Consider the following 24,972-nt stretch of genomic DNA (forward strand, 5'->3'; position numbering starts at 1 on the left):
CCTGGGACGGCTCTAGATCCCCCAGTGGCAGTGGCGAGTGGGACTGCCACCTCAGCTTGGGTGCTGCGGGCTCCTGGGTCGGCGGAAGGTTCCTCAGTGACTCAGGTTCAGCTGTGCCTGTCTTACAGACCTGCCTCGCCTCATCAGCAGCTCTGCCAGCCCGCCTGAGAACGCAGGCCAGGGCACACCCGGAACGTGGTCCCAAGGGGTCGGGAGGTCTTGATCGGACTGCCCTCGAAGCTGCTGGCCACTTTCCTCTTGCTTGGCCTCTTCAGGTCTCGGGTGGAGCCCTTGCCTTTTCATGGCAGCCGAGCACCAGGCCTGGGTCCTGCTGACGTCCATGGCTCGCTCTGCCTTGTGCCTGAACCACTGTTCTGTCCTCTTGTGGCATCTGCCCCGCCAGATCTTGAGTGGCTCTGCAGCTGCCCTTAGGTCAGTGGCCTGCCTTTTGTCCTCACCCGCGTGTCTTCCACACTTACTGGAGGCAGAGGCAGCTTCTCGTGATACCACTGGAGCCCGAGTGCCTCGTCCCAGACCGACTGGTTCGGATCAGTGATGGCTGAAGTCACAGACCTGTGCGGTCATGATCTCGAGGAACCACGTTCTGGTGTTTTCCACTGAAGGAATCCCGCAGGAGTGATCCCCCTGCCTGGGACCCCCCGCCTTGCCCATGTCTGTCCTTCAGCTCATCCCAGGAATTGCCCTAACCAGCCTCCCCTGCCCCCCGCCTGGCCAGGGGTTCTTCTCCTGTCCTTTAGTGACCCCCACTGTGTTGTGTTAGCCCCTCACTCAGTGTCTTCCACATTTCTTACAACTACTGGTGTTTGTTCCCCAAATTTTATTTTGAAAGATTTCACCCCCTCAAAAAGTTGCCCGGGCTGTTGAAGCAGTGGCGCCCGCCGTCTCCGTTCTCGTGTTTGTACTTCGCCGTGCTGGGGATTGACCGCCCAGGCCTCCACCACTGAACCGCACCCGCCCGGTTAGATTTCCAGTGTGCGATACGTACACACAAACGCATCTGAGTTCACACTGTTTTCTGATTCACTGCAGTGGTGAGTGGCATACACGTTCCTTTTTGCCAGTCATCTTTGCCCAGAGCCTGCTCTCCTGAGGTCAGTTATACTCAACCATTTTTGACAATTTACTTCTTGATTCATCCCTTCATCAAATAATTATTACATAGCTGTGTGTACATGACAGCGAAGCTGAGCCTGGACGGTCTCAGTGTACAGACAGCCTGGCTGTAGGAGAGTGTGTGTGTGTGTGTGTGTGTCTGTGTGTGTGTGTGAGAGAGAGAGAGATTATAATTTGATCAGAAGAGAGATAAAATGTGACCCTTCAACCCAGTCAGAGGGGCCGTGTGCCAGATCTCAGAGCACCACCACGCACCCTGCTCAGTGACGCCGTTCGTCACTCAGGAGGCGACCTCTGTCTTCTCTGCGCTGGGCTTGGAGGCTCTAGGGCTCGGAGTGGGAACGGATGACAGATGAGTCTCCTTACCGTTAAAGACTACTCTTTCACAGGAGAGGAAAGATGTGCAGTGCCTGGGCTGTGTTTACCGATGGGTACTGTGGAAACCCTGGGGAGAGAGGCCGGGGTCCTCCAGGGTCCTCCTGGTGACCTTGGCAGGGATGTGCAGTGCCTAGGCCCATAGAGAGAACCCTCATTCGAGACCTGGACATCGTTATTCCTCAAGTCCAAGAAGCCTGAGCAACTGCAGGGTCTTCCAGGAGCTGGCTGTAGCTCCCCGTAGGGCAGGGCTGTGGGCTGAGGAGCAGTTAGGAAGAAAGAGGGTCCAGGGCTGCGGGCCTCCTGAGGGCAGCTGGGGACACAGCCGAAAGGTCCTGGTCAGCAGCGGGCCACAGCAGGTGCATTTCAGTGTCCTATCCTGAACGCACTAAGAAGGACTGATCTTGATGGTTCTAATTTGGGGAGTGTACACCCATCTTTGGTAGGAGCTAACTCAAAAACATTTCAAAGACACACTTAGGTAATTATTAGCCATTTAATAAATTAAACAAATTATTTTTCTTACCTAAGAACTTTATTTTCTTTTAGGTATTTTTCTCCTAAAAAACATGATATCTAAAAGTTGTATATATGTATATGTAATATGTATTTTACATGTATATAAATATATCTTTTATGTATATCTTAAAAATATAAATATGCATATATATATATTTGATTATTTCTCACAGCACGGAGCACCTAGTCTCTGCAGCTAATACTGCCAGGAGAAAGAAGAAAGGAGTTGCTATAATTAGACACCTGGCTTTGTGGGGTACTGGATATCATTTAAATCATTTTATTTCTTGCTGCGAACTCTTTTCTTTTGAGTAAGTGAGTAGGAATTAATCAATGAAAACACGACAGTGATTCTGGAGAATTTATAATTGGTGTAATGTTTTTGTTTATTGGACCAATTAAGCCTGATTGACTTGCAGATCGCAGCACTGACAAAGCGCCCTGCTCACAGTTTCAGTGCCTTTGCTAATGCTGAGCAGATCCCCCCGGGGGCCCAGGGGCTGCAGGATCCTGGCAGAGCCAGCCTTAGTGGGGTCGCTTGTGCAGATGCTCGGTTATTAGACTTAGAGAGCTTCCTGGCTGGATCAGTTGCAGATTGTTTTACACACCCACAATCGGGTAGCATGATTTACATTTTAAGGTTGTGGGCTAGGAGGAGCATCAGTTTCATTTCTGAAGGACACAGTGTTATTAGATGTCCATGTTTTCCAGGGTTCCTCAGCAGCAGGACCGTGGCCTTTGGGGTCTGACCAGGCCCGGCCGTGGGGGTCCCCCCTTGCAGGAGAACGCTAGGCAGCGGCCCTGCCCTCCTCCAGCTACGCGCTCAGCAGTTTCTCCTGACCTCCTCTGTGTCTCCCCAGGTGTCCAGATGTCCTCTGGTGGGCAGGAGTGCCCCTGCAGGAGCCCTGTAGTTGTAGACATGTAAGAATTAGAAAAAGAAAGAAGGTGGTCCGTCCCCCTTCCCATGAACTAACTGCATTCATTCACTTTTGTATTTATGTCGAAATAGAGATAGTATTTGGATTAAGTGCTCAAACTTAGGGGCTATTTCATAGAATGAACAAATTCAAGCTCTCTGTGGAATTGTCTACACTTGACATGTATGTGAAGGTTTCATATTTTTAAAACTAAAGGAGATAGTCAGGAAAATGAACCATAGAAATATGTTTCAAATGAAATAGATGATGTCACGACAGTGTTCTAGGTTTTTACATGATAATAGCATAAATAGGACCAAACCTATGAAAACATGGTCAAAAGATAGTCCTTTTCAGTCATGGTTTACAATATTACACTTTTTGTTTTACAGTTGTATTTTTATTCACGAATTTAATATTCTTATTTTATTTTTTGCTTCTTAGGAGTCATGAGTAGCATTTGAGAACAGCATTGAGGGATGTGAATTGAAGGCGCTAGGACTTTGTAAAGACCCTGGGCACCAGGGGACGTGGTTCGTTCTAAGCCGAGTGTACAGACTGTGCCCAGCCTGTAGGGTGAGGGTGTGGTGGTGGCTTAGCAGGGGCTCTGTGCCGCTTCCCCCGGGTAAACACAAGCGTGCCATTGATTGTTCTAGCTGTTAGGAGGGCCAGTTCAGGGAAGGCCGCTGCTTCTGCAAAGACGCCGGAGGCGGCAGGCCAGTCCGCAGACCCAGTGACACTGGGCTTGGTCTCCGCCCAACCTCCAGCTACCTTGAACTTCTTCTCTTCCAGGAGTCACTCCCAGGAGGTGAGGCAGGGGCTCTGGGTGCAGGGTTTCCTCTGTTTGTAAAGCGGCAGCCCCCTGAGGCCTGGTGTGGGTCGGCCTGCCCGGGAGGCAGAACCGAGAGGTGCCTGAGCCCACGAGACAGGCGGCCGGTTCTGGACCTGGAGGCCAGGCGGCCTCTGCTGAAGGGTCCTCTCAGTCCGCGCTCAGCAGGCACCTGCAGGGCTCCGGCTGGTTCTGCCCCCCGGGGATGACAGTCGGGTCAGGCTGCCCTCACATGTCACCGTCTTCCATACTCTTCCTGAAGCCAGGGAGGAGTGAGGGCAACTCCTCGCAGAGCCCAGGGCAGGGAGCGTGGCCTCACAGGTAGCTCCAGCCCAGTTCCACCAAGGCCTTATCGGAAGCAGCGTGTGGGCCTGGGGAAGTTTTGTTCCCATGTATGCATCAATTTAAGATGCCCGTTCTTCCTGCTCAGTGCCCGGAATCCAGTTTCTTCCTTCTTCAGTATGATCACCGGAGCTCTGGAGTGGAGGCTCAGTGGCAGTGTGTCTTGCTTTCAGCCCAGTTGCAGTCTTTGTTTAGCAGGGCCTGCGTCTTTTCTACTTAAAATTCCTGAAGACAGGACATCTGTACACAATGTAGCTATAGTGTGACTTACAATAACGTTGTGTTTTTGTTATCTCAGCAAGAGATCACTTGCAAAGGGACAATGCACCCTTTGTAATGACCGGTCAGCCCTGTGTGGCTTGACACGGGAAGTTCACGGGCGGCACATAGAGCAAGATAGGTTCCTTCAGGTCAAGTTCGTCTAGAAGTCCACCGCTGTTGGAACCGGTGTGAAAGCTGAAACCTGCCTGCCCGCCCGCTCAGGTGATGTGTTCATCACCAGCATCCTCGGAATGGGACAGCAACACCGTGACTCTGCTTCACGTTAATGACTCCAGTAGAGGACACATTTGATCTGGAGATTAAAAAAGTCTACCTACCTGTAAAACATTGTGTTTGTGACATATTTATAGCTTCAGACTACTTTCTGAAGCCAGTCCTGCTAACACAATTTAGCTTCTCAAAAAAATATTTTGAACTGGAGACCAAGTTTTGATGAGAGCCTGTGACTGTGACCTGCAGGTTGGGGAAGGAGTCAGACCCAGCGAGAGAGGCTGCAGGAGAATGGAAATTGGTTATTACAGCAGAGAAAAGGAATCCCATTTGTTATTTTTTGACTCGTCTGGCCTTTTACTGGCATTACCACTTTTGGAGTTTTAAGTCAAGATCCAGGACAGACCGTGTTGGGACTTGGGTGACAGACGTGCCCCCTGGACAGGGACTGCTCCGCATGCACAGTGATCTGCCTTCCATCAGGCCGAGCCCCTGGTTCACCACTGACCCCTCCTTGAGGAATCTCTTCAGATAGTTTTATAGGGCCCACCCTGGAATGGCTGCAGATGGCCGATATAGAAACCATTTAAGGATGCTAGGTATTGGGAATAAATGCAGGCCGTGTCTTTAATGAACTTGGTACCCACGACAAGTATACTGAGATAAGTTTCCAGTGAGTTGCCAAAGACTTGAAAGTACAACGGATATGTGGCCTAACTACTTTCTGATGATTTCTCTAGGTTTGTGATCATTTTCTCTATATATAGATAGAGATGACATGCGTCTGCATACGTGGATGTATATGTAGCTCTCTCTCTGTAAGTTAATTTTGGCACTCAGACATATAAAGGAGGAGACTGTAAATGCCAGGACCCGGCAGCCTGTGTGAGGACCAGCCGGCAGGGAGGCCCGGCCTGCTGCCCCTGGGAGGAACACAGCCTCTCATCCCACGAGCCTTCAGCTCTTCCTGGGCAGAATGGGATGGTTGTCTCCCGTTCTGCCTTGTTTGTCGCTAAGATTCTGTGACCTGTTGACAGCACGACTAAAATGAAAAGGAAACAGCAGTTGTAGAGCTCACAGTGCAGCTGAAACGCTGCATCCAGGCTGCCCGCCGTAGCCAGAGGTTTTGTTGCTGTTTGAATATTGAGAAATGGCTTTCTGACCTTGAATTTAATTAGTATCAAAAGTGTCTTTTTCTGGAGTTAAAGACAATGCATTTCTGATTTAAGACGTAACTTTTAGAGCAAGTGAGTGTCATCACTTGTGAGTTTTACAGGTTGATTTTCACAGCACTTGATTTCCTTCCATTTCAACCCATTTGTCTTATTTTGCTGTGAGTCATCCTGCCGAGCTCTGGAATAGCAGGTGATACCCCTCAGCACCCGAGAAGCTGCCAGGCACGTTGCTATCTGAATGTATATGCTATGGAAAATGAACTGAGTCAGGCGGTAATGCCTCACTTACTCTAGAGTGGCCCTCATTGGAAGATTAATGCAAGAATTTTTTAGTTCATTGTTATATTTTGGAAATGTAGTGACCTGATGCTTTGGGGGATAGATTATAACAGGTGCAGAACTGCCAGTTAAATACACGGACCTAAGGAGGAGCCAGGTATCAGCCAGTTAGGAGGCGAGCGGACTTCTGAATGTCACCTTCTTTGATTGTTTTATTATTTGTTATGGAAACAAGTGACTTCAAATTAATTGCTTACTGATGACTCTTATTTTGGATGAAGAACAAAGGCAGATTTTCCTCTAGATACCATCTCACTTAACTGCCTTTAACAGTGACAGGGTAATTTTCAAAATGTTAGGTATTGGTTGTTTGATATAGCCAAGAGGATAAAATGATAGTGTTCATGATTCTGTAATGAATTAAAGATATGTCATATCTACTTAATTAAAGTTGTAAATTCCAAAGTGAGAATACATCATACATAATCTGTATTTTGTATTTTAAGTGATTTAATTACTTTAGTGAAGTAGTGATTTAATATGAAACTTGTGCACACTTCTGTATTTTTAAACAGGTCTTAAGTGAACAATTTCAAACATAAACATAAGTGAAATGAATACCATAATCTACTTTTGACAATTTTCAATATTTATTAATCTTATTGCTTCCATCCTCCCACTTCTTTCTGTTCTGCGTGAGGGTAAACTTGAGTATTTTAAAGTAAATTCTAATGGCATATCATTTCTAGGGTAAATGTTTCAATATTTGTCTTTTATACATAAACCTATTTTGAAAATGAGACTCTCTTTATCTTTTCTGTTTTGGAAACATTTAATCTTAGAAATAACAATACATTTGAATTGGAAAGAGCCTCACTATATAATATAGCAAGAATATTTATAAACTCAGCTCTTATTTTAAATTTACTGTGCACAGTGTTGTATTATTTATGGGTTATCTGATTTTTAAAATTCTAGTAAAAGGCATGATTTGGGTCGGGGTTTGGGTGGAGACAGGCCATTTTCAGATTCGTAGAGTGGACGCCAGCCGTGACCCAGTGAGAGCAAGCTGTTCTGAGCGTCTGCTGATGGAGAACGTCAGTCCCGCTCTCCCACCCTGGGATCAGTGTCGGCCACCAGCTTCTCCCAGCAGCGCCATGAAGCCTCTCTCCAGCTCTGTTAAAATCCACCATGTGGCCAGACCACCATGGATGAAACCCAGGTGGCTGAAACACGCCCTGGCATTTACCTTACGTGCCGTGGTTTCCGCCTGGGAGCCAGGAACACTGGAAAATGAAGGAAGCTGAATGAAAATGGGCAGGACAGAGAAAGTGATGTGTTAGTCATGGAAAAACTCCTATCGAGAGAGTGACAGCGTTCATAGTTGGAAGCAGAGGAGGGCTTCAGAGACCGTGCACTGTGGTGGACGGCCACTCCAGCTCCACACAGCCACAGGCTGTGCTCCCCGGTCAGCAGGGGACTCGTGAATGGGGGTTTCTCCCACTGGACGAGGAGATGGTGACTTCATCATGTTACCGTATGGTACCTTTTTCTTGTATTTATGTATTTAGAAAGAAGTTTTCTTCTAAGGACTTGAGGCTGTTCATTCCCTTTTCAGAACAGTTGCATTCTGTAGTAAATAAATACTGGTTTGCCTAAAAGCAACTTTTTTCTTCCTCATATAAGATACTGACACTAAAGGCTTCTCTCGGCAACCTGTTTATAGCTATCCGCACAATCGAGTTTAGAGAACTGCAGATTCATTCCATTGAAATCATAAATGCACTGCAATCTGTAGATTATGTTAGTCAAGATAAATACCACTGATTGCCACTGAATTATGCATACAAATATTTACAACGTCCTGTGTAATGAACTCGTAAAAATAAACAATAATTATAATAATAGAGATCTTGTTCTTAAATTTCCATATTTTTTCTCCAATTTCAAACGAAATATTGTCCAGCTGGCTCATGCTGTTGTATAACTTAATAAGAATAAAAATACTCTTATTTTTTGAGATGGCAGCATTAGCCGTATTCACTTTCCTTGAGGCTTCATACGCTCCAAGTTCAGACATCAATCTTTGGTCTCCTGGAGAAATTTCTACATATTCTTGTACTGGGAGGTGTCTCTGTGCAAAGCTCACCTGTCAGGCTGGTGTCCCGTGGTGTTAATCCAGCTAGGGGACATATTACTGTGTGCATAAATCAGCGGTGTGAAGGATAATATGAAATTTCATTTCACAAAAGAAGATTTTTAAATTTCAGAAACAATTCTTAGTGACTGAAGTCTTTAAGATTTAAAATGTAGGGTCTTTTCTGAGTATTTGACTCAGATGTCTTAGCATGTTCGCCTACTGAGGAAGTGACTGTGAACTGCCTTGCTCTCCGCTTGTCCTCTTGTCTCAGTCCTCACTGCTGTGGACCCTTCTGCACTTGGGGGACTCTGGAATTCTTTGAGGGTGCTGTGGGGGGTGCGGTCCCTGGCTGAGCTGAGGCTGGCTGAGAGGCAGGACTTGCTGACTAGCAGCGCCCGGATGCTATCCACTGTCTGATTGCGTGTGGACGCCCGCCTGTGGGATCCAGCGTGGAGGAGAGCCACGGCCCCGGGACACTTTGTTGGCTGTTGGTGCCTCTAGGCTATGGGCTGCGTGGGGAGGCGGGAGTCCCGTCCTGGGCCTGCTGCAGCCCTAGCAGTGGCCCGGCTGTGCCGCCATCGTCTTGGGAGCTCTGCCTCCTGCTCCAGTGTCTTCTGCTTGCCTTTCCCTCTTGTCCCACCTCTTCCCTGTTCCTCCCTCTCCCCATGAACTCACAGTGTGATTCGGAGTGGGACTGGCGGGTGGTGGTTCACAGGCCCTTCTTGTTACTTTAATCCAAAACCCCAGATAAGTCATGGCAGCGAGGGGGACACAGCTGCGGCAGCAGGGGTTCCAGACAGTTCAAAGCCGTCCGCGGGGATTGTGGTGGTTCTTTTCTTCAAAGGTGTCCTTGGTTTTGAAACTGCTCCACTATCCTTACTCAGTTTATGCCCAGATACGATGCGTGTTCCTGCGCGTGGGCCTGGTCCTTGTGCTTATGTGGGTCTTTGCATCTGGGTGGATTTGGAACTGTCTTTTACTCAACCATCTGCAGAGACCTGAAGGTGTAAATAGTGAAGAGGAAGCAGTGAGTTCAGAACCCAGAGAATGGCCACAGAGCTGTCAAGGTCAAACCCTGACACCTCCACATGGCCACAGACCATTGGCAAATTCCCATTTGTGCTTCCGTTATGTTATTTGGGGGTGATAATAGTGCCTGCTGTATAGAATTGTAAAACCTTAAATGAGCTATCACATGCAAAGCACTTAGAACAGTCCCTATAACACATTGTATGACAATAAATGTCATTGTGGTCATGTGTCCAGACACAAATGATGGATGGAATTTAAATCTAGATTGTGACACACATCAGTATATTTGGAGGCCATGCATTTGTGGTTCAGAATCTCTGGCATTTATTCATTTAGAATTCTTTAACATGGAACAAATGAGTTAATTTCTATAGTGCCCTGAATTTTTCTAGTGATTGACCTGTCCCATGAGTCAGGTTGTTGTGTGATGCAGGGTACGGCCTGCAATGATAGGCACACAGAATATTACAAATACTGTGTCTGTGAGCCAGGAGCGGTGGCGCACGCCTGTGATCCCAACTGGGGAGGCTGAGGCAGGAGCATCGCAAGTTCCAGGCCAGCCTCAGCAACTTAGTGAGACCCTGTCTCAAAATAACACTTAAAAAAAAACAGTCTGGGACTTATCTCACTGGTAAAGTGCCCCCAGGTTAAATCCCTAGTACCGTACACATACAGAAAGATTACCAAATCTATGTTCCATTTATCCAAATGAGAGATAGTAGCATATTCTTTTATATATCAGTTTTAATTGTGTTGTTTTGTGATACCTAAATTCATATTTTACTATATGAAATAGGTACAATAAAATGCAAATATGCTTTAATGCTGTTACCACTCTAAATTGGTTTCCATGTTTACTAGTGTATTCCTGCCTGATATTTATGACATAGCTACATAGCTTTTTGCAAAAATGTTTTTAAATGTGCCTTTATCATTGCTTTTGCCTGTGAAATGCATGTTTATAGGAGACTGGAAGGGTATCAGCTGCACTCTGATGTATAAAATGCTTATTGTGCATGCTTGTCATGTATCCAGTAACCTAAAACCAGGTTGGAAACAATGACAATTAAGTGTAACAGCTTGTTATGTAAGGTTGTCACTGCCATTTCTGATAGTTAGCCTTAAGTTTTTCCATTGAAGCCAAAATCCATGCTGGAAGTAGAAATCCTGTATGTTTAGCTCTCTGCTAATTCTTCAAGTGGTTATTTCTGAAAAATTTCTGGCAACCAAGGACCATGAATATTGGGTAATTCCAGCATTTTCCCTTGCAATAGAAGCTACCCCTGTGTGTGTAGCAGATTCTTTGAGAGGTTCAAGTGTAAGACTGTTTTAACATTTCTTCAAATTATTGTTTTGATTGAAGTTTATATTTTTGGCAAATACTGTTTCCTTTTCTGGTACCTTTCCAAATTGCTCAGAATTATCTTTATTAAATTTATCAGAACACAGATTTTTCTAAATAACATTAACATTTAATAATTGCTGAAAATACATATGGTTGGAAAGACTTTCAGATCATTAATTGATTACTAGGTATAAGCCTAAACAGGTATTGAAAGGACTCTCCTGGATCATGTCCCTAAAGCCTTAATTGACTATATCCAGAGCAGTGTGAGCTCAAAGAAATGAGAGTCAGATAGGTACTTTAATGTGTTCTGCTGACCTCTTCCTTTGAGAGTTACCATGGTATATTTTAGTGTAGTCTTTACACATTTTCCGCGTTGTATTTATTTTCAATCATTTCTGTTCATGCACACCAAACCTGTGTGTATTCCTCTGCATGTATCTGCAAGCATTGACTGACTCTTTTTCCCTCTGAATATTGATGTGTTTTTGTTTAACATCCCAGGCAGATTCTGTGAATCATCAAAATATGCACAAGACAATCCCAAGTGAAGATATTTTTGTTTTATTTTTAATAGCAAGTTCTTATACTACAGTTTTTGAGAAATAAATCACAAATAAAATTGGACATGGTAGATGGAATAGAATAAAGTCTGTGCTTCAGAAAACTCTTCCTTGTTTTTAGACAAGTCCTAATGGCAAAAAAAAAACCCCATGCATCTTTTCCCAAACTAGGGTTGGGGAATTAGTGTTTTCATTATACCAAGTTTACATGCATATTACATTTATGTAAATGGAGCTCTGAACTCCGACCACACTTGAAGTTATATGTAACAAAGCCTGGATTGGAAATGACCACATCTGTGCTTGGGGACAGTGTGCAGATATGGGTGTACGTGAGGGTGGCAGAAGTTCATGAACTTGAACTTGTTGGGGCTGGCTGTAAACTTCAGTCTGCTGCAGAGAAACCCCAGGGCCCATGGAACTGCTGTGTGTCTTTATTTGCTAGAAAGTAAACAGTAAGAACATTTTACCCATAAGTGCACACTGTTCTGTCAAGAACATTCCCATTTACTGTTTATTTTAAATTTTAATATAACATAAGCATGTGGGAGTACTTTGGATGGCGGTGGGGTGAAATCCCAATATTGAGCAGAACAGGTAAAGGTGTCTTGTGTTGTTGGCTGGAAACCCGCTGGCTAGGAAGCTCATGTTGGTGATGATCTGGTATATTCCATAGTGAGCAAATTTCTCTGAATTGATAGCTCTGTGAAAATTGTCCTTCATTTAATTTGCAAATAATTTTTTCCATTCACTTTTGTTAATTTCCACATCTGTTTCTGTGAAAGGTTTGTTTTCATCTCTGATTAAAAAATATTGATGTGGTTTGGGTTTGTGACTTAGGGTAAGAAAAGGCTGTTTGTCACGTGATTGACTCTGTGGCAGCGTGAGGACAGGGTGCTTACTTGATGCCAAGCAGTCCTGTGCCACTTCTCCCTTCCATTTCCAGCCACTACTTCGACATCCCTACCTGCTTAGTGCACGGGGCTGATTCCAGGGCTGTGTCAGGTGCTCGGTGTGTTTGTCCATAGATTTGGAAACAACCTCGGCGTAACTGAGTAGTCATAGCACGCTCCTCGGTTACCCAGGGAGGGTATATTTAGACTTGTTTAGTAAGCAGAGGTGGTAGTGTTTACCCGCGTAAGCAGACACACCTGAGAAGCAGCGTGACTTTAAGCCCACTTGGCGGTGGCAGGGGCCACATGAGAGCTAGCGGCCCACCTTCCTGCGCCTCTGCGTGGAAACAAGCTCAGTGCTGCTCACAGGTGATTTATTAAGGCAGAGGAAACACTTTTCTTTCCTGAAGTCATGATGTGGGATCGTAGGAGTGCAGTGTGAATCTGGATGGAGCCCTGTCCCTTGTCATGAGGTCAGGACACAGTGCTGTGTGTACAGGGGACCAGAGCTGGGACAGCCCCCAGGTGTGAGCAAGAGAAACTAGAGAGGGAGTGGACGGCCGCCTCCCCTGCCCTTGTCTTCATCTTCATCGTCGTTATCATCATGTTGACTCATTGTACACAAACGGGGTCGACTTTGGTTTCTCTGGTCGTACACGCAGTCGTCACCCCATCCGTGCAATCATGCGTGTACGTAGGGTGACGATGTCGGTCCCAGTCCCCATCTCTCCCCCCCTCCCCCCCCCACTGTCCCTCTGCAGCATCCACCTTCCTCCATTCTTGCCTGACCCTCCTTGTCTTCATCTTGATGCAGAAGACAAAACTTGACAATGCAAGAGGAGCAGGAAAAGCGTGCTGCTCTGGAGGCGTTTCACGTCTGCCTTCCTCCCTGGGGGCACGTGCTCGCGGGTGCGCATCCCAGGCCACCGGGCCGTCTGGATCTCTCGATCTGGAGGGAAGGTGTTCCTCTCCAGGAGCGGGACAAGACTGCTTTCCCTGGGCTCACGTGGGTCGCCATCTGCTGGCCCTGGGCCCCTTGCCGTGGGTCCTCACCCTGTGATTCCCATCGTGTCCCCGCCGTCTGTGGCGCTGTGCTGCGCTTTGGCCTGAGCATCCCTGGGTGCTGCTTGGCCTGGTGCCCCTCCGCTCCTTCTGGGGGGTTCCAGGTGTCTCCCAGACCCACCTCTTGGGAGGATCTGTTCTCTGCCAGGTTGCCCTCACGCCCGGGGAGGGCAGAGCCGCTTGGTACCATCTCTGGCCTGCCAGAGCCATAGGACGAAGGTCCCTGCAAGCCCGTCGGGCAGGCTGCAGCACAGTGGCCTGGTGCAGCGCACCTTGCCAGCTCTTGGGCGCGCTCTTGGGCCCTGTCTTCTGTGGTCTCTAGCAGGGAGGCCACCGGGGAGGTTGGAATTCCAGTTCCACCTTAAGCCCTGCTCTTAGAGAGCCTGCCTGCCCTGCGGAGGTGGTGGTCAGGCACAGGGGTTCTCAGAGGCCCTAAAACTTTGGGTGATTGCACAGGTACATCTTCTGGGGAGTCCACGGTATTTGGAGGGGTCTCTGTCATGACTCTCCAGGCCTGAAGAGCTGTTTGTATGCACTGCACGAAGCCAGAGCGTGTTCTGCAGACCACAGATGTGAGCACTTTGGTTTCAGGGGGCTGTTTGCTGTTACAGAAGAGGAACTGGTCCCCTGGAGCAGGATCACAGGGGTGGCCTCACCCTGTGGAACCATCTCCCAGGAGGGCAGTCGAACATGGGCCTGTTATAATCCGTTTCAGGGCCCCTGGCCTTGAAAGCCATGTTGCTTCCATCCTGGAAAAATAACACCTAACGAAAATGATGAATTTGGAGTCACCCTGAATTGGTGACTCAGAGAATTGGGATTTTACTCCCTTACCTCAGATTCCTTTTCTGTGTGATAGCTCTTGAGCAGATCTATACTGATGACGGATATTGAGCAGACCTATTTGATGATGGATATTGAGCAGATCTATTTGATGATAGATACGGAGCAGATCTGTTTGATGATAGATATTGAGCAGGTCTATATTGTACTCACAGCACTTGAGTAAATCATACTGTGAGAGGGGAATATTATTACACTTATAGATTTATTATTTATTTAGAAGAAATGAGAATTTGACTTTGCAACCCGTGTTATTTATTTAGGTAACGAAGGGGCAAACATTTTTGTGTTACTTTTCTTTACCTCCAAAGGGCATTACTCTCCTGTGTTTGCCTGTAGCTAGTGACAAAAACATACTGAAAAGAATCCAAGATAAATGCAAGCTGATTTTTAGAAGTAACACCCCTGCCAAAAAAATAAATAAATAACCTTTGTTGTCCATTTGAAGTCACAAAACTTTTATAAGTGTCATGGTTTTCATGACAAAACCACAGAACCACACATCTTGGAAGAAGTAGTGAAGGGCCGGTGGTCCGAGCCCATCTTCCTGGGGCCCAGTGCAGAAGGTGCTGGGGTCCTGCCGCACAGGAGGGTCTGGCTCTGGAGGCTACTTGTTTTCCAGCCTTTGATTTTAAAATGTTGAAGTCCAGGTTTCCAGAGGACCTTCTTGCTCCATGAAGCAGACATTCTCTGTGGTGCTTTGGGGTGGCTAATGTTAGTAGACTGAGCCGCCGGGAGTCCTCGACCCCACGCTTGGCCCGGGTGGCTGTGGCCCCATGATGGCCGGGTCCCCAGCTGAGCGCTGCTTGCAGTTGGGACCACCAGTGGGCTTGTGCTTGGAGAGATTGAGTGAGATGAGTGTCATTGTACTCTTTGAGCCTGAAAAGAAGATCAAAGGGTATAATGTGCTTTTCAGAGTTATTTATGCTTTTGACATAATGCAAGAGAAATGGCATGTCACCAGTAGGAATCTCAGGAGACCGCTGGGCAGGACAGCAGTTTCAGGTGCCATCTCCATGTCTGCTGTGGTTGGGAAGACGAAGGGCTGAAGGTGTGATTCTAAACGAATGGGGGAGGCAGCTTTTTAAACTATGCTTTTTCCTGAGACTCTTGTATTTCGGCCTTCCCTGGGTTAAGTCTTTCCAGAGCCTCTGCTGCCTTAAGGACGCGGGGCGGGCCTTCCCCTGAGAGAGGGAGGGGAGGAGGCCCTCGGGTGGGGGAGGACTGGGCCTCTCCACACTGCGGGGTCTTCGTGCTTCGGTTTTTAAGCTCCCAGCAACTGCTTTCCCTCATCCAGAGTGTGCCATGCTACAGTCTTCACGGATCTCAGCTGCACCAGCTCCTGCCGTTGCTGGAGAATCACCCGTGGACACTTCTCATGCTGTCAAGTGTCCTGCTCGGGCCTTTCCACGGGGTGCTTCTGCCCTCGACTGAGGGAGGAGTACTTGATTTTTAAAACGCCCATGTTTTAATTGTAAAATGACAATTTCAAAATGTTTCCAGGTAAAAAGTGATATTTGGATCTCTGAATACAGCATGGAATAATTAAATCAATCTAATTAACATATCTATTACCTCAAACAACATTTTTTTGTGGTGAGCACATTTGAAATTTGCTTAGTGGTTTTGAAGTATACAGTCTTCTATTAACCACACGTGCCATGCTGTGCAGCAAATCTCCAACAAAACAGCTCTTCCTCTAGTCAGGAGAATTCATTCTGTTTTATATTTTGCAGTTTAGAGGTTGAACCCAGGAGCATTCCACCTCCCCAGCCCTTTTCATTTTGTTTTGGGACCGTTGAAGTTGCTGAGGCTGGCCTCTAAGACCCCCCCAGTGTGGAGAGGCCCAGTCCTCCCCCACCCGAGGGCCTCCTCCCCTCCCTCTCTCAGGGGAAGGCCCGCCCCGCGTCCTTAAGGCAGCAGAGGCTCTGGAAAGACTTAACCCAGGGAAGGCCGAAATACAAGAGTCTCAGGAAAAAGCATAGTTTAAAAAGCTGCCTCCCCCATTCGTTTAGAATCACACCTTCAGCCCTTCGTCTTCCCAACCACAGCAGACATGGAGATGGCACCTGAAACTGCTGTCCTGCCCAGCGGTCTCCTGAGATTCCTACTGGTGACATGCCATTTCTCTTGCATTATGTCAAAAGCATAAATAACTCTGAAAAGCACATTATACCCTTTGATCTTCTTTTCAGGCTCAAAGAGTACAATGACACTCATCTCACTCAATCTCTCCTGCCTCAGCCCCCGAGTAGCTGAGAAGTATAGGCGTGTGTCACCATGCCCATCTCAAAAAAACAAAGTTTAAAAGTGTCACGTGGTTTTTAGATGATCTTGAAATGAGTACAATCTGGGACAGTATGATAGAATTTCTATAAAACATTAATATTTATCTTCTGGGTCACCACCCAAAGACTAACACACTGTGTCTGGAATTCTTGTCATGGACTGTGTTAGTAAAACAGTAATAAAAGTGATCGAGTGACTTGCTATTTTCTGTCCCGTGGCTGGTCATGGTCATCTGGCCAGAGCCTGTCCCATATTAATCCCTTGAGTCAACAGTCAGGAACATTCAGTGATAGACTCGGGATATTTTTTAACATGTGGCATTTAGAATGTTCAGAATGTCAAAGGATCCTTTGTAGTGATCTTCTCCTTGGGTAATTCAAAAGATATTTTTAAAGTTATTTGTCAAAGAACACAGTGTTTGAAGACTTTTATAAAATATAAATCTAGTGGAGTACTTCGGTTAAAAAAAAAAAAAAAAGAAAAACTCAGTGGTAGGGAAGAAAATTACAGCCTACGATGAAGTGATCTGTTAGGATATCTGTGAGAAATTCAAGGAAACAGTGTGTTGTTCATTTTTAGCCGAGGCAAGGAGCTGTGTGTGTGTGTGTGTGTGTTTAAATTTTAAGGAGCGGGGGCAGTGTCTGAAGCTCCCTGGGGGGCCCCACCTTGCTCTGTAATTCACGTTCAAAGGTACTCGGCCGAGGAGAGAGCATAACCGGCCGAGGAGAGAGCATAACCGGTTCGTGTTTTGCTGAGAACATATCACAGCCTGTTTCCATGGCAGCGGTTTTTAGTTGGCACGCCCTGTTCTGTCAGTACCCTCTACTCTCTCTCTTGGGTGCACTGAATGGTTAGAAATTCCTCGCACACTAGCAGTCGGATTTGGCGTTACTCTTGGGCGTGGAAGGAGGTCGTGGCCAAGGATTTCCCTCATGCGATGGCGTGGCCGTGGTGTGGCCGTGGGGTGGTCGCTCCTGTGGCAGGGCATCACTCCCCGCGTCAGGACTCCGGGATTGGTGCAGACACGTGACCACGGCAGCTTGTCTTGTTCTACACAAGAGGAGGTGGTAGCCGCCTCGCCTGGCAGGAGATCACCAGGTTGGAGAGAAATCACAGTGCTCTTGGGCCACCTTTCAGATGCTTTAAAAGCGCTTGTCTGTGGTTTTTAGTTCCTTATGGCCTGGACTCTAACAGCATGGAGTAGATCGACTCCTTAGAGACAAGCGGGGTTTAAAGCTTGCGTCCCTCGGTGCTTCCTTTAAACCAGCGTGCTGCAGAGCCTGGAGGCAGGTCGCTGGGCCCTGGGGCACTGCTGCAGTGTCGTAAACAGATCAGCGCGGCTTGGGCTGGAGTCCTGGGAGCAGTGTGGCTACCCGGGTGGGTGTAGGGTTGTGTAAGGAAGGCAGCGCTGCTCTCCCGCCTCGGGCTTGGCCTCTCCTGCGGCTGGGGCGGCCCGCACCTGCAGACTGGGCCGCGCAGCTCCAGCCTGCTCCCTGGGGCCTCTGCCTCGCTGCATTGGCATCCCTGCAGCAGCGTAAGGAGCAGCACCTCGCACAGGGCCAGCGGGACACCGTGGTTACTGGGAAGCCAGCAAAGCAAGTGCTGGGAAGGAAGGAGCCCTCTGCGTCCAAGGCCGGAAACCCTGAACTCGAACCTGTTTTCTAAAATTTAAAATGTGAAAGGAGGAAATGCAGTGGCGTGTCGCCTCCTTCCCAAGGTGGGACTTACTTAACCCAGAACCAGAACCTTGGGCCCTCATCCTAGTTATTCTCCCCGGCTGCAGATGTTGTGGAACACGTTCCCCTCTCGGATGTCGCCTTTGTCCACGAAGTGGTCCCCTTGCGTCTTTGGATTCTGTTCTTCATCCAAAGTCCTAGTACGCAAGCTTCCGTGGCTGGAGAGTTCAGCCTCGTCCAGGTGGAGGCGCATTCCGCTCTTCCACGCCGTACGTGTTCCCTGAGCAGTTGTGACTCTGAGTTTTATAATTACACATGTAGAAAACAAGGGGCGTGTGTGCGTGTGTGTACATGTGCACAGGCGTGCTTTGGGCAGAGTGGGCCATGCCTGCGTCTGTGTATTTCCAGTTTTCTAGGAAAGGCGAGAGGGCACGTCAGCTCAAGAGTGCTGAATGGGTTTACCGAGGCCAGGCCATGAACCGGGAGGAAGGAGTCACGGAGGCGAGGTGGCCTGCGGCTCCCTGTAGGCCCTGACCATTGTTTGGTGGCCAGGAGGGTTCACTAGACTTCACATTCTTACAGTTTGGATTTTTGTTTTGAATATTCGAGAACACCCTCCCGGGTGCCTGGCATCGTGGACCGAGGTGGTGCCTGGGAGGAAACCTGGACCCTGCCCGATGAGTCAGCCGAGAGGGCACCCGGCTGGCCGCCAGCCTCGACCTGTCTGTGTTGACTGTTCGTATAAACAGTAACTGCGGACGTGGGGAGTCAGTCCATTTGGACATTTACAGAGGTCAGGGGACATGCAGCATTCAAATACCACGGCTCTTCGTACCAGTTCTGTCTACACAGAATTTGACAAACGGTTCTAAGGCAGGTCGCTGGCACAGACGTGGGTCTCTGGCTTTTGCAGGCCCCGAAGTCCCCACATCATACTTGAGTGGTGCCGTCCACCTCGTCCTCTGCCCCAGCAATTCCTATGCAAAGGGCAGGTCCCTGCGTCCTGAGGGCTTCTGAAGTCCAGTTCTTCCTTCTGCCAACCACATCCAATCTGCGGTTTCTGAGGACATATGGCTAGGTCCACTTTGGGGGAAGGGTGAGGTAGGAGGACGCAGGGTTTCTGGCAAATGGCCAGAACTGGCCCAGGGGTTCTAGAGTATCTCTGCCAGCCAGGTGCACCTTATTTTCTCATGAATACAGGGAATGGACTGGTAGATTAAAATGAGTATTTTTATACTCTAAAAAACTGGCAAAGAAAGAAGGTAAGTTGGTGATGGAGTTTCTGGTTTAGTACAAAATATAAATAGGGATAGTATGAATAAAGTTTAATAATAAACCTTTTCTGATTTAGAGCCTAACTTTTCATCTTTGTTCATGTTTACGTGAACTGTTTCACAAACCTGGAATGAGGACCAATCTCCATAGTTCCCTCTTGAGGATGTGTACAGGATCTCTGTGTACACTCACAGGCACACATGCGCATGCGCACACACACGTAATGGGTAAAAACGTGCGGTACCATCTGGGGTGGGCCAAGGTCAGACTTTTGGGAATGAAATGTTGTGCCTTGTCTTGTCCTTGGGAAGCACCACTGTGGAGCAGGGACATCGTTATTGAGCTGGGATACTTGATACAGGGACAGGGTCACAGGGTCTGGGCAAGGACGCCCTTGTCCTTGTCTGTTGTCTGCAGAGTGGCAGAGCAGGAGCCAGTGCTTTGTGGAAAGACCCAGCCAAACCAGAACAATGGGTCCTGGCCTTTGAAACGCGCTGACGTGTGAGGGAGACCGGAAACTTGGATCCAGCAAACCTAAGTAAACATGAAACAAACAACAGTTCTTTCCTACCTGTGTTCTCTAGGTTGCTTGGTATTGGACCCAGGACTGTATGCAAATTTGCATGTAAATCGCATAGGTAAATAGGTAGATGGTACAGTCACTCCTCTTTATCGATGAGGAATCTGAGGTCCCGGGGTGAAATGACATGCCCTGGACCACAGGACTGGAAAGTGGCAAGCTGGGGTTTTAACTGGCTGTCTCTTTCTCTCTGCGAGCCCCCACAGTGAGGTCTCCTTTGCCAGGTTAAGGGAACATTGCTGCAAAATGTGACTTGCTGCAGGATATCTTGTGTAAAGGTGCTTTTCTGGGAGGAATGGAAGCCTCACCTGGAGTGAACAGGAGGGGCGTGTTCGAAGCGTGACGTCCTCCCAGCACACGCGTTCGGCATCGCAAAGCGTGTGCTCAGTGTGTTTGGTCCTGGCAGCCCATCCAGATTCCTGACCTGCTTCCTACTTTTGCTTCTTCCAGCTTCTTGTACCCGCAGACCTTTCTTGTTTGACCTTGCCGTTTGCGTTTGCACATTGAGTTCCACAGGACTTGGAGGAGGGCTGATAGCCTTGGGAGCTTAATTTGGCATGCCTCTTGGTTCTCTGCAGTTAGCTCCTGCTGAGAGGGCTCAGTTTCTACAGCATGTTGCTAAACATGTTTCAGGCACAATTGCAACAATGTTTCCTGTGGAAAACACCTTGGCTCAGTTCAGGATAAGAAACAGTGTACCTGAGTGGTAAAAAGGCACATTTGATCAGCAAAGTGCTGATGTTCTAATTGGAAGCAGTTAGAAGTAGCTGCGGTTTCCTCGGGGTGGGGGTGGAGTGGGGGGTGGCTGGATCTTTGGTCCTTCCCAGTCCCACCCCCAACCACCTCACAGGCTGACAGGGAAGCACATTTTGGAAATTCTGATGAATGCATGCCATTGCTGTTTTGGTGGGAAAGGCTGAGTTTGCAGGGAATTGGTAATAAAGTATCAGCACTCTTTGCTTCTGTCATCTCACTGAATTGAAAACCTCAATTCAAAGAAGTTTCTTTGACTGAGCATGGCTAAGAAACACAGGGAGAGTCATTAAGTCCTGTAGTTTGGGGTTAAAAAATACACTTTCATCCTGGGGAGGCTGTTGAGGGCTATAAATAGAAAGGTTTCTCTTTTCACAGTGCAGTGTAAACAAATCTTTCCAGAGGTGGCTGCAGATGAGCCTTATTGTTTAAAAAAAATCACAGTCCCTTGCTGAGGCGTATCATCCCTGCATTGATCTGGATTTCACGTTTCGCTCTGTACTGCCTTGGTAAAACCTTCCGAGTCTCTGAGACGGAACTTGAGAAAGCCTGACGTGACTCACTGGAATGGTTCTAATGGGGACAGAGTTCAACACATCGAGCCTTTTGTACATATTTACATTTCATGTGCTGTTTCAAAACTCAGAAAATGAATGGAATGCTTTTGAAAATCGGCATGCTTCTCCTACTTCTGCCTCTTTGAGTAAACAACTACCCCAGAATCTCTGCCTGTGTTAAGTAACAGCGAGAGGGACAAAGCGTCCAAAGTGCCAGCCATTCGTTTTTGAATAATAAATGTCTGCCTTAGCATTTCTTCTCGGCCCCTCTCTATTTTTGTCCTCCTTGGCAATATTGTGCCATAGCCTTAGCGGTGCAAGCCGTGATCTCAGGCGGGAGAGAGTCGCAGAGGGGACAGGCGTTGCCACAGCAGCGTGCCCTGTTCCCGGGTTCTGCCAACACTGTCGCGTTCTTCTGAAAGGTAGTCCTCCAGCGTTCTTGCAGTCATTTCACAAAAACTTGGTGTAAGATGCACACGCGTGCCTGAGAATGCATCTGAGTGGAAAATCCCAGAGGCCTCTTTTGGGTTTGACAGGAAGCGTGCCCGTGCGGAGGGCCTGCTGAGCTTCTCCAGCAGGCTGCGCAGTGTGCACTTGGCTGCTCTGATCAAGTTTCAGAGGGGTGCTCTCAGCGCTTCAAGGTTCTCCGTTATCCCTTGCCTAGATGCCTCGGCCACTGTCTGCGTCCCTGCCTTCTGTCAGTCCTCCCTGGAACCCCTCTGCAGTTGTATCTGTTTTCTGCACAGCTCCGAGCTGCTGGCAAATGCACGCTGTGCTCCGAGTCGAGAGCCATGCGGTGGCTGCAGGTCTGCAGTGCAGGTTAGGAGCACAGAGTCCCCTGCAGCTCCTCTCTTAGAGAGAACTGCTGATATCCAGGAATAACCCAAGGTTCAGAATACTTCTAATAGATGTGCAAATTCTAGGCCTTTCATTTTCTGAGATTTGAGCATACCATAAATTGGCAGCAATGAGCTAGAAGTCTCGAGCGGGACTGAGTCACTAGGCGAGGAAGCCCTGGCTTACCTTCTTAGGAGAAGGAGTGGCAGGTGCAGTATTCATGATCTCAGGCCTGACAGATGGTGCTTTGGCCGTTTCTCCTTCCACTCCCTTTGGTTCCTATTGGATTCTGTCTTTGGTTCCCAGGGGCACTTTATCACTGAGCTACATCTCCAGCCCTTTTATTTTATTTATTGGTTTTTGTGTTTGAGACAGGGTCTTGTTAAGTTACCCAGGCTGTCCTTGAATTTACGATCCTCCTGCCTCAGCCTCCCAAAAGGCTGGGATTACAGGTGTGTGCCAGTGTGCCTGGCTCCTCTGGCCATTGAGCCCATCTTACTCCCTCCTCTTCTTGAGCATCTCACAAGATTGCCCTCCATGGACATCCTCTGCACTAACTCCCTTTACCAGGTGGAATTGCATTTCACGTTTCTTTTACCATCCAGCATGATGATAAGCTGTCACATACCATGTCACCCACCATTCATCAAAACAATAAGCTAACAGAAGCCATATACACATATGGGTCCATGTAAAACAACAGATACTAATAAACTTGGTTATGTGTTCCCCTTACCTATGTGCCAGAAATGGTTGGCACAGTTTATTTGACTATTACATAGTTCGCTGGTTCTCTATAGAAATTGTTTTCTCAAAAGAGTCATTTCTTTGATAGAGTCCTTGTGTGGGTATTATCACTCTCTGTAGTGGTACGCAATTGCTTAAAATAATTTTTCTGAGAAAATAGCGTCTAACTTAAAGAACTTTCCTAGTAGTCATTAAGAGTAAGCACTTCAAACTTCATTCTTACCACTGGCATTCAGTTCATCCTACACGATTTTCCAAGGTGAACCTACCATTTTAAAGACTATCAGATAAAATCTCATCCAAAATGACAACTACTGAGACCTGTTACCATCTTTGTAATGCAAGTACTGATTCTTTGGGGCAAAACTGAGTGTTTTGAAAAGGCAGCACACACAAGTCCGCAGCTGAAGCGTCGCGGACACAGTCCGGAGCCCCTCCGGCTGCTTCTGTGCGCTGAGAGCCTTCTGCAGGTGCTTTGCTGAACTGCTGCCTTTTTAAGCCACCCTGGCTGTCTGAGTTGCGGCTGGAGATTGTGCTGGTTCTGAACACAGCCTGCCGACCTGGGTCACACGGGACCCGGAGCCGGCAGGTGTCTCCGTCACTGTAATTGTCCTGTGACCTTGTACAAACATTCAATTCCTCGGGATCTCGGCATGCTCGTCAGTCTTGGGGAGGGCAGCGGCGGCCACTGTCCCTCTGGCCAGCTCTCAGGCGTGCTGCGAGCAGGGTGAAGGGCTGCCTCCCAGGCCTTCCAAGGCAGGCAGGGTGCTGCCGGCCCTCGGCGAGCGCAGGAGCAGGCAGGTGGTCGCAACTGTGGTGACCCAGTCAAGGAAGGAGCTGTGGCCAGCGGCCAGGAGGCTGGTGGGGACAGCAGCCGAGCAGGGGAGCAGGACAGCAGGTGGCAGTGCGCTCCCCTGGCCACCAGGCAGCGTCCTTGCCTTGTGTTCAAATGTGTCCGCCCTTCGTGAAACACGATGAGTGGCTTGTATTCCGTGAAGAATCTTTTCTGCGGGTTCAGGGCTTCGCAGCAGGCGTGCTCCAGGCCGGCTCCTATCACTGGGCGCCTGCTTGCGTCTGCACAGCAGCGCTGGCCGGTCTGCTCGCCATCTTGTCGCGGTCAGGCCGCTGTCGGCCGTTTGCAGCCGTGGTCTGAGGGCTACCCCAGGTGAGCCCCGCCTGCACCGCCCCGGCTGTGCTTTCTCCACGACGTCCCTGCGAGCTCGCCCCACACCGGCTGGAATGCTCTCTGCGTGCACAGTTGCACTGGGAACCAGACACTCGCCTTACTCTTGAGTCTGCTTAATGAGGGCAGGGCTTTCCCTGTCCATAGCCATCCCCCCCGGGCAGGGCTTTCCCTATCCATAGCCATCCCCCCCGGGCACTGGCTTTCCCTATCCATAGCCATCCCCCCCGGGCACTGGCTTTCCCTATCCATAGCCATCCCCCCCCCCCCCCCCCCCGGGCATCGGCTTTCCCTGTCCATAGCCATCCTCCCTGGGCACAGGCTCTCCCTGTCCGGAGGCCATCCTCCCTCCTCCCTGGGCACAGGCTCTCCGTGTCCGGAGGCCATCCTCCCTTGCTCACCTTCATGAAATCCAGGCCTCAGGGAGGACAGCGGTGGGCATCCTTTGCTGACCCGTCCTAGCTTCCTGGCCTAGCCTTGGAGTTACTTCTGCTCACAGGCCACCTTAGCTCTTCTGAGCAGCATCCTCCCCGTAGCCGGAATGGTCCGCCTGTGTTGGGGTTTTACCTTGGTCCTTTTGCCCCTGGGGACCTCCTGGCTCTTTGGATTCCAGGGGGCCAGTTGTGTCATGAGGAGACAGTACTCAGACCAGGGTGCGTCCTGGATCTGAGCGCTCTTTGTTGCTCTTTGACCTTGCCTTGCTCTTCTTCGACCTTGGATGAGTCACTTAGCTGCTCTGAGCCTTAGTGTCCTCACTGGCATAAAGGGGTCAGGAGCAGCTGGGTCTCAGGTGACCCTGGCGAGCTTACCTGGATGCCTGCGAAAGTGCTGCCCAGAGCCTGCCTTCCCTGCCCTCTCCCGCCGTGGAGCAGGAGCTCCTTTCCCTCCATTTTCTTAAGTAGCCATGGTGGCAGCTTTGTGATCTTCCTCTCCAGAACTCCATGCCACCTTCCGCTCCGTTTGTTTGTTTTGATTTACTTTGGGTAGGTAGTCAGATAAGAGGGATGGAAGGGATGGGCATGGTGGCTCTTGCCTGTAATCCCAGGGGCTCAGGAGGCTGACGCAGGAGGATTGAAAGTTCAAAGCCGAGACCTCAGCAAAAGTGAGGCACTAAGGAACTCAGTGAGACCCCGTC

General features: G+C 48.6%; 1 protein-coding gene across 19 annotated transcripts in view; it reads left to right on the forward strand.

The window, feature by feature from the left end:
• The window catches only part of Mbnl1 (muscleblind like splicing regulator 1), a 179,736-nt gene that overhangs the window by 101,069 nt on the left and 53,695 nt on the right, over positions 1-24,972 (forward strand). Inside the window, exon 1 of one of the 19 annotated variants that reach the window (XM_047563597.1) lies at positions 19,695-19,718. The exons of the other annotated variants lie outside the window; for them this stretch is intronic. The gene's annotated coding sequence lies outside the window, so the exon portion shown is untranslated. Of the gene's footprint in view, positions 1-19,694; positions 19,719-24,972 lie in introns of those variants that run through there. 19 annotated transcript variants of the gene reach the window in all.

Source organism: Sciurus carolinensis, chromosome 9 (assembly GCF_902686445.1).
Source record: "Sciurus carolinensis chromosome 9, mSciCar1.2, whole genome shotgun sequence".
Lineage (NCBI taxonomy): Eukaryota > Metazoa > Chordata > Mammalia > Rodentia > Sciuridae > Sciurus > Sciurus carolinensis.